General features: G+C 44.0%; 1 non-coding gene across 1 annotated transcript; it reads left to right on the top strand.

The window, feature by feature from the left end:
* The first annotated feature begins 7559 nt into the window (after positions 1–7559).
* TRNAC-GCA lies at positions 7560–7631 on the top strand. Its single transcript has one exon. It is a non-coding gene; the product is annotated as a tRNA-Cys (tRNA).
* Positions 7632–8432: the final 801 nt, after the last annotated feature.

Genomic DNA, 8432 nt, shown 5'->3' with positions numbered 1-8432 from the left:
TGCATTTGGGCTGAGGGGCTGCTAAGGGAACATGGTAGGGATGGGGGGGGGAAATGGGGTGTGTGTTAAGTATGAGATGTTTTCCATCACTTTTGTCCTAATTTCAGAACTTTCTCCACCATCTAAGGAAACTATTTGGGATTATTATTATTACTATTTTTCCTGCGTTGAAAATATGTTACCTCAGTTTCTGTCACTGTTGAAATAGAGGAATGCTTTTTTACATAAAGATAACAATAAATGAGACAAAAATGGCAACAGATACTTTTTAAAAAGAAAAAAAAAGAAAAGAAAAAAGGTACCTTACAGAAAATAAGATTTTTTTTTTCTTAAAAAAAAATTAAAATGTGGTAATTTCCTGTTGTAGCACTGAGCTGGTGAAGTTTCTCCAAAGTTCTGATTGCAGCAAAACCATTCTGAGGGGAAAAATATTTCTCCCCCCTCCCCCCAAAAGGCAGATTCTTGGCAGAAATAATATTTAGTCGATGAACTTCATAGGGAAAAGGATCAAAGGTGTAATGCTGGTTGGGTTCACACGCTGCATTTGTTGTAAACCAAACTTGTGAAAAGGCACGATGGCTGGTTCCCTCAAAGGTTAAATCATAACACGGGGTTTATAAACTACAGTGTCACATCATGCTAACTCCAAGCCAACCAACTTGGCTTAGTGCATTGTATGAAGCCAACTGCTGGCTAAATTCACACATCATCATTAGCCATAGTTTGTTTTAACCACGGTTGTCTATGGAGATTCTCCATCATCCAGGTCATGGCTGTCCCAAAAGTGCTTTTCCAAAAGGCAACTGGACTTTCTCGGTTTTCTCCTTGAAAACGTTTCGCTTCTCATCCAAGAAGCTTCTTCAGTTTTCCCAAATAAACCACAACTGGCTGATTTCATGCTAAGCGTTAAGATACGAACTGTGGTTCACAAACCCAAGAACTGAATTCATGAAACATACTAAACTAGGAAGTGTGTACATCTCAAGATGATTTAACATGTTGTGTCCCTCTTGGGAGATTTAACATTGGGGCAAAATTCAGAAGGTGAGTCTCCTTACCCAGCATTGCCAACTTTGTCTTCCCACGAATCTCTTAATAATCCAGGAATATTCAGAATTCCAGTTAGATAAAATTAAAGGAAGGATGTGCTATTCTTCCCTGGCTGAAGTGACGCTAAATCTGTTTGGGATATGCTGAAGGTGACCTCCAAAATCTGGGTAAGAGCATGACGAGCAAGTAAAAAGCTCTTTGAGGTTGGTTAATTTTATTCGATTAATTGTTCTACCTCCTATTACAATTCAACAGACTTCATGCTCCACTTTGAAGATCTTGGACTTGTTGATCTACAAACGGGGAAGACCCTGCTCAGCCCACTGCATATCCATGGAAATAAACACAAGTTTTCTTCTAGAAAAGAATATAGGTTGGCTGGCTGAGGGATTCTAAGAGCTGAAATCCATACGTCAAGGGGAGAAACATTGGCTTAGGGCAGGGGTCTTCAAACTTGGCCCTTTTATGACTTGTGGGCTTCAACTCCCAGAATTCCTCAGCCAGGCAAGTTTGAAGACCCCTGGCTTAGGGTTATGTGTATGCCAAACCATAGGGTTAAGTTCATGCACTACTAGGATATCACATAGTTTGTTTGATTTTTGGCTTAACATGGTGTAAGATGGCCACTGTTACTGAAGACTGATTTATGATGTGGTGCAATACATGAATCCAAGCAAATTCTCATTACAGTTCTTACTGGATAAAAACAGATAGGAAGCTATAATGTCTCAAGCAAAACATTCTTTTTCTTCCATTCTGTTTTACCTAAGTTGTGATAGCTGCCTGGGTGTCCAGCAGTCCCTCTCTAAAAACTGCCACCAATGATCCTTTTCAACCAGACGGAAGACAAAACCTTATCCTTTGCACTGAACTCATTTAATCACCAAGTTAATTTTGTTCTGGTTTTTTTATCTGGGCCCTGCCATTTTGGGGACCGTACAAGTCACCCAGAAGCCACGTTCCGGCTGAGAAAGCGGTGCTGATTCCTGGCCTCCAAACCATGCCCTAAGAAGCCTTTGGAAGTTGTAACGTGGGTCTAAAATCGCAAAACCCTTCAGAATCCAGCAGCAGCGATTGGTGGGCTGGGCTGGAATGAGTTGAATAGGTAGGGAGGCCGGCAAAGGATCCAGCATCAAAATGCAAATCTGGGGCTTGCATTTCCGTATTATGTTTGCCACCTGGCCCATTTTATGTCCCCCTCTTCTCCACCCACGTTGCTAGAATCAACCTTCTCTCTGGGTGATGTGATTGATCCAACCACAGGACTTGGAGGCAACTATACAAAAAATAGCTTGCCATTGCCTTATTCTGATCCCTGCTCCCCCATCCTCCCAAGGTTTCCCAGTCTAGCCTACACCCCCAGAATTCCCTGGATATATCCCATCTATGTGATAACCGGATCCTGTTTACGAGCTCAGTCAAGACCCAACGTCCTGTTGAGCATCAGCCTTATTAACCATGGGATGAATTATTTGAATGCCTAGGCTGACGTGCTCCTCTTTGCCAGGTCTCCAAAATAACCTACCACTCACCTGGTTGGTTTGCCGGTGGTGGGATGATCATCAGAGCTGACTGTTCTCCTGACTTTTCTTCTAACTCTACTTGAACAATCACATCTTTGGGGAACCTTCACTGCCGTTCCGTTGTGTTTGTGACTTAGCCTTGTGAGCCGGTCAGATGTATTTGCGCCGTTGTTGTACTGAACTTCTGCAAGGGGAGGAGGGCTGCGGCAAGGAGGGCTCCTGGGGCCCTGGTGGGGCCAACTTCTTCCACTTCTTCCTTTGAGGAGAGAGAGAGAAAGAGAGAGAGAGAGAGAGAGAAATAAAAACGGAGCAAGACCAACAGACAAGCAAAACATCACCACACATGGAAAAGATGCTATGTTTGTACATATTCTGGCATTCTCTTGACTCGTGCAAAGGAGGTTTTTAAGTGTTATTTAATTCTATTGCAGACAATTGCTATAAAATAAAAAACAAGGAGTCAATATTGTATCTCTGTTGCTGTATCTGTGCATGTTATGATTCCTTCACTGGCCTGGCTAGCATGACTTAGGAAGATGGGGTCAACATCAATTGAGGTTGTTTTTTTTTTTTTTCCCTATTTCCAGGTTTAGTTCCAAAGCTGGGTTTAGGTTGGGGTGAGGAGGAGAAGAATTCCCTTCCAAATTGCCTTTCTTTTTCCTGCACTAAAAAACATGACTTATTGTTACAGAGATTGATTGCAATAAAGCAGATAAAATCCTATTTTATTGAATGAGCAGCCCGACCTGCATTCACAGAACAGTTGGAGCTGCAAACGTTGAGTTTACAAACCAGAACGTCTTGATCTACCCAACACATCTAAACAAACCACAGGGCAGTTCAATAAATAATTAATTGAACATTGAATGAACCATCCATCATTGTTAATTGCAGAAATAAGAACAGGACAGGCATATCTTTTATCCAGTTCAGATAAAGCTTCCGTTCTTTCTAACACTGTTGTTCTCAACCTGATAAGCGGAGACTACAAAGATTGCAACAGAATTGGTGGCTCAAGCAGAAGTTCTAGCAGCAGATAGGTGGAGTGGGGGAGACTGCTGGAGAATCCTAAGAGTTAAAATGCAATGAAATGGATGGTAGTTGAAAGCTAGTCCCTCGTCCATCTGTCCAGGAAAAAAAGGGACAAAGCAGGAGACCATGTTCCTCAGGGATATCAGAGGTATCACACATGCACTGAAGGCTGGATAAAAGTTCTCTTCCCCATGAACAGTCAAGCTGACGTTCAGTCTCTCAGTAATTATGCAAATAAGCCCGGTGTTGATTAAGGGCAATGTTGATTAAAACTTCCTTGGAAGACTGGAGAAGCAATGACCGGAGGACAGTTATGTCTCAGTGAGCAGTGTGTCCTACATGGATTCCAAATGATGCGCCATTAAACCAAGAAAGAAAAATCACCTTAAAATCTACAACCAAATCTGCAACATGGGAACCTGGATTCAGGGTAAGCATTGACCAGGCTGATGTAGGAGAAGAGCAGGCAGAGCTGAAGTGGTGGGTGTCTGGGTCATTAATGGTGGTGACAGGAGAACATGATCAGTCAGGAGGGGGGGTTAGGGTGGGTAGATTTTGGGGTGTATATTGTAGCTTTTATAAAACTTTTCAATTAAAAAAAAAAAGACCAAATCGCCAGGTTTCTTCCATTACACTCTTGGTCCCTTAGAAGTTTCTCCATCCCAAGTCTTCTCCATTTTCTGGTCATGTGGAGACATTTCCAAACCCAGAAGTGAGATGGAGTCACAAGATGAAATGGGATGGGATGAGACAAGATAAACCTTTATTGTCACTTTTTTCTGTGTACACACTGGCACACATTACAAATGAAATTCAGATGCCCTCTCTCAAAAGAAAACATACACATCTATACATATGCTGTACAGTATACATACATATAAACACACACACACACACACACACATATATATATCAATATATATTAAGCACAGACCATTTAGGATACATAGCAGAAAAAAGTTTACTGAGAATTAACAAGGTTGATACTAGATGCCAGGGGTCCCCAACCCCTGGTCTGTGGACTGGTACTGGGCCTCAGCATGCCAGCAGTCGGTCCGCACAAACAAGCAAAGTCCCATCCGTGGGATGCAGGCAGCACACAAAACCACATACTCTGGTCTGTGGAAAAAACCCTCTCCACGGAACTGGTCCCTGGTGCCCAAAAGACTGGGGACCTCTGCTATATGGTATAAAGCCATTACAGAATCTAGTTGTTCTGCTTTGAATACCACAAAGCTTCCTCCCACAAGTTAACAAAGAAAACCGGCCATGGAGAGGATGTGTAGTCTCCCAGACAATACCGCGGACCCTGCTCAAGCATCGCTTATATGCCATGTCTGGATAGAAAGAAGTGAACTTCCAACAACCTTTTCTGCCGTCCTCACCACTCTCTGCACAGCCTTCCTGCCCGAAACAGCAATGCCTCCTATAATATATTCTATTTCATTTTGCCAAAATTTCCGGGGAGCATTGTAGGGAATAGGGATGGCAGTAGAGACTTCTGTTTTTCTTTACAGCTTGCCTTCTTTCCGTTTCCTTTTTTAATTAAAGAGAGTTAAGGCAGAGAGCTGGGCAGAGCTGCCAAAGAAGAGAACGCAAGCCTATCAGATTCACCTCTTCCGAAGGCCTCCTTGGAGACAGAGATGCTTTGCAACACGCCTGCTTGCTATGCATTTTGTTCATTAAAAGGCTCTAAAAATAATAATAATGAAAAAGGAAGCCAGACAGGGCTAGGGAGGATGGTGGGTGGACAGAATGCTTGCCCCTGCATTAGATTAACTGTTGTTTCTTAAAACTCCTACAAGTGACAAACTAATTTCACGTATTCATCTGCACATAGAGAACTGAGCGTGGCAAGGGGATTTCTGTCTCATGCTGAAGTACCTGTCTGGTGTGCAAAGCACTTAGGTGTAAAGAGGGTTGGGGTGTGGGCACGCTCACATACATCTGTTAGCTTAGTTGAGGGGGAGGGTGTAAAGAAGTGTGGAATCTGCATGCCAAGTGCAATTCGCACACCACCACTGGATCCAACTTGCAGTCTTTTTCTGGAGGCATTACACTGAAAACACCCCCCCCCACACACACACACCCCACCCTAGATGGAGATTGGCTGCAGATATGTGAGGTGCAAGCAAACAGACCCACACCTGAAGACTTTGATTAGCTGTTTTCTTGCTCAAGGCTATACACCTTAACCTTTTCAGACTATCGGTCTGCATCTGGGCAAGACTAGACATCAAATACTTTGGCCACCTAACGAGAAGGGAGGACTCGTTGGGGAAAACCCTGATGTTGGGAACAATGGAAAGCAAAAGGAGAAAGGGAGGGCAGAGGAGGAGATGGCAATGAGTGTGAATTTGGGCAGAGTCCAGGAGGAAATGAAGGCCCCGATGTGCTTTGATCCATGGGTTTGCGAAGAATCGGATATGACACAGACTGAACAAAAACACTCGGTAAAGTTCATCGGCGTTCAAGCGGCAATGGGGGGGGGGCAGACTTTGCCTTCTTATGGACATATAGGGATTCCAGACTAAGTCCCCATTTGACGCCTCCTCCTGGCTGAGCCAAACTTTCTCCTATAAGCTATTTGGCCTGGGAGGCCAGAAGTTCACAGAATGGGAAAAATTTGCCTAGTTCAGTGGTGGCAAACCTATGGCACGGGTGCCAGAGGTGGCACTTAGAGCCCTCTCTGTGGGCATGTGCATCATCGCCCCAGTCCTAGGCCTTCAGCTGGGTTTTATAAAACCTTTTCGCTTTAGGCCTCCGCCGCTGTGTGCAAAAAAAAAAAAAAAAAAAAGGTTCAATCAGTCAATTTCAACTTCTCACGGGAAAAAAAATATCTTGCAAAGTTGGAATGGATTGATTGAACTTTTTAGTCCCACCCAGTCTGCCGTTACCACTGCAGCCACACCCACCCAATGGGCCACACCCACCCAATGGCCACACCCACCCGGCACCCGACGATGCATAAGTGGGTTTTGGGTTGCAGTTTGGGCACTCGGTCTCTAAAAGGTTCGCCATCACTGGCCTAGTTCCTTCTGCAAGGAATTACAAACTGAGGCAACCTAGAATTCATTTTAAAAAATGGCCTCGCACACCCTCTTTGGAGAGCAAAAATGAGCCAGGGAAGGAGTCTTCCTTGCAACGAGATGGAAGAAGCCGTCACGTCTTGCTTTGTCCCCATCCCATAACCCTTCCCCCCCCTCCCGCCTTGACCACCACTTGGTGGAACGATGCTCTCCAGCGGCCTGCAAGCCTCTGTCAGTTACCACGGCAACAGCAGCTGCAGGGGCTTGCTCGGGATTTCCAGCTCTTCCCAAGAAGCACTGAATATGAGGATGAAGCCGAGGACTGTCTACAAGCCAGAAGCCCAAAGCCAAATGAAAGATCAAAGATGACAAACACCCAGACAAGGGTACCTCTGGGCATGTGTTGAGAGCATCTTATCAACCTAAGTCATCTCACTACTCAAGCCAGGGGTGCCCGTGGCATTGCTCCATCCATCTCAAAAATGATGTGATAAGGGTGCATGTGTGTGTGGGGCAAATTGATCAGGAAATATTTAATTGTAAATTGATTATAAGCTGCAAAAGAACATCAACGTTCATGGGGTCGGTGTGTGTGGCGTGGGGAGCCCATTGTGAGCCCCACTGAATTCACTGGGGCTTTCTCCCTCGGGAGCACACAGCGTTGCTGTTTTAAACCAACATCTGTTTTTACACTGCAGAAGGCATGATTGTAAAGTCCAGCGTGGCATGGTGCTGCTCAAAATTTTTAGAGACTGTCTTCCTGAAAAATACGGGTGAAGGAGGAGATGAAAATGCTGCAGGGACTGCTTATAGAAGCAGAACCATTCAACATGGAAAAGAACAGCTTTTTCGCTGGCAGGATTAGTCAAAACAGGAACAGCCAGGAAACTGTACATTCCATTGCTAAGAAAACACCATCCAGCAAGGGGGTATAGCTCAGTGGTAGAGCATTTGACTGCAGATCAAGAGGTCCCTGGTTCAAATCCAGGTGCCCCCTGTTTTTTTTCCTCCTCCAAAAAAAATTATCTAGAGGAAGCTTTCTTGTTTTTCCCCAAAGAATAAAAAAGCCCGAGATTAGAAACAGTGGATTAGCTGTGAGGCTAAAGAGAATTATACAACATCCAAGAGGGAGGAGAGAATGATAAGGCTGAATGTCTGTTGACGAGAAGGTTGGAAGTCATTGTATTTCATTGCTTTCAATTTTTTTTTCTTTTCCTGCACCTTTTTTTTTCTTTGCCTTTCTTTTTAGATTTGTCTTTGACTTTAGGTCAGGTTCTTCAAAAAAAATATATAAGTAAAGAAAGAACAAAAAAGCAAAGGACACATTGATGAACACACCTCTAAAAGCAGACAGCTGCAAGCGACTTTCACAATTGCGCCCTTGGCACCGGGCAACAGAAATTCTTCTAACATAAAAAGATTCCCATTTGCTAATATTTGCCTGGTCAAGGGCTGTCCCAGACCATGCAGACAGTCCTTGATTTACAAGAGTTCAGTTAGCAAGTTACAAGGGTGGTGGAAAAAAGTGACTTATAACTGCTTTTTACACCTATGACCACTGCAACATCCCCATGGTCATGTGATCAAATTCAGACGTTTGGCAACTGATTCATATTTATGACGGTTGCAGTGTCCCGGGGTCCTGTGGTCCCCTTTTTGTTACCGTCTGCCAAGCCAGATTCATTTCACAAGCGTGTCACTCACCTAACAGCTGCGGTCATCCACTTAACAACTGGGGCAAGAAAAGTCCTAAAATGGGGCAAAACTCACTTTTAAAAACTCACTCTCTACTTTTAAT

Source organism: Crotalus tigris, unplaced genomic scaffold (genome assembly GCF_016545835.1).
Source record: "Crotalus tigris isolate CLP2741 ecotype Arizona unplaced genomic scaffold, ASM1654583v1 scf7180000018301.7375997, whole genome shotgun sequence".
Lineage (NCBI taxonomy): Eukaryota > Metazoa > Chordata > Lepidosauria > Squamata > Viperidae > Crotalus > Crotalus tigris.
The sequence above is the reverse complement of the archived record's forward strand: the minus strand, read 5'-3'. Positions and strand labels throughout refer to the sequence as shown.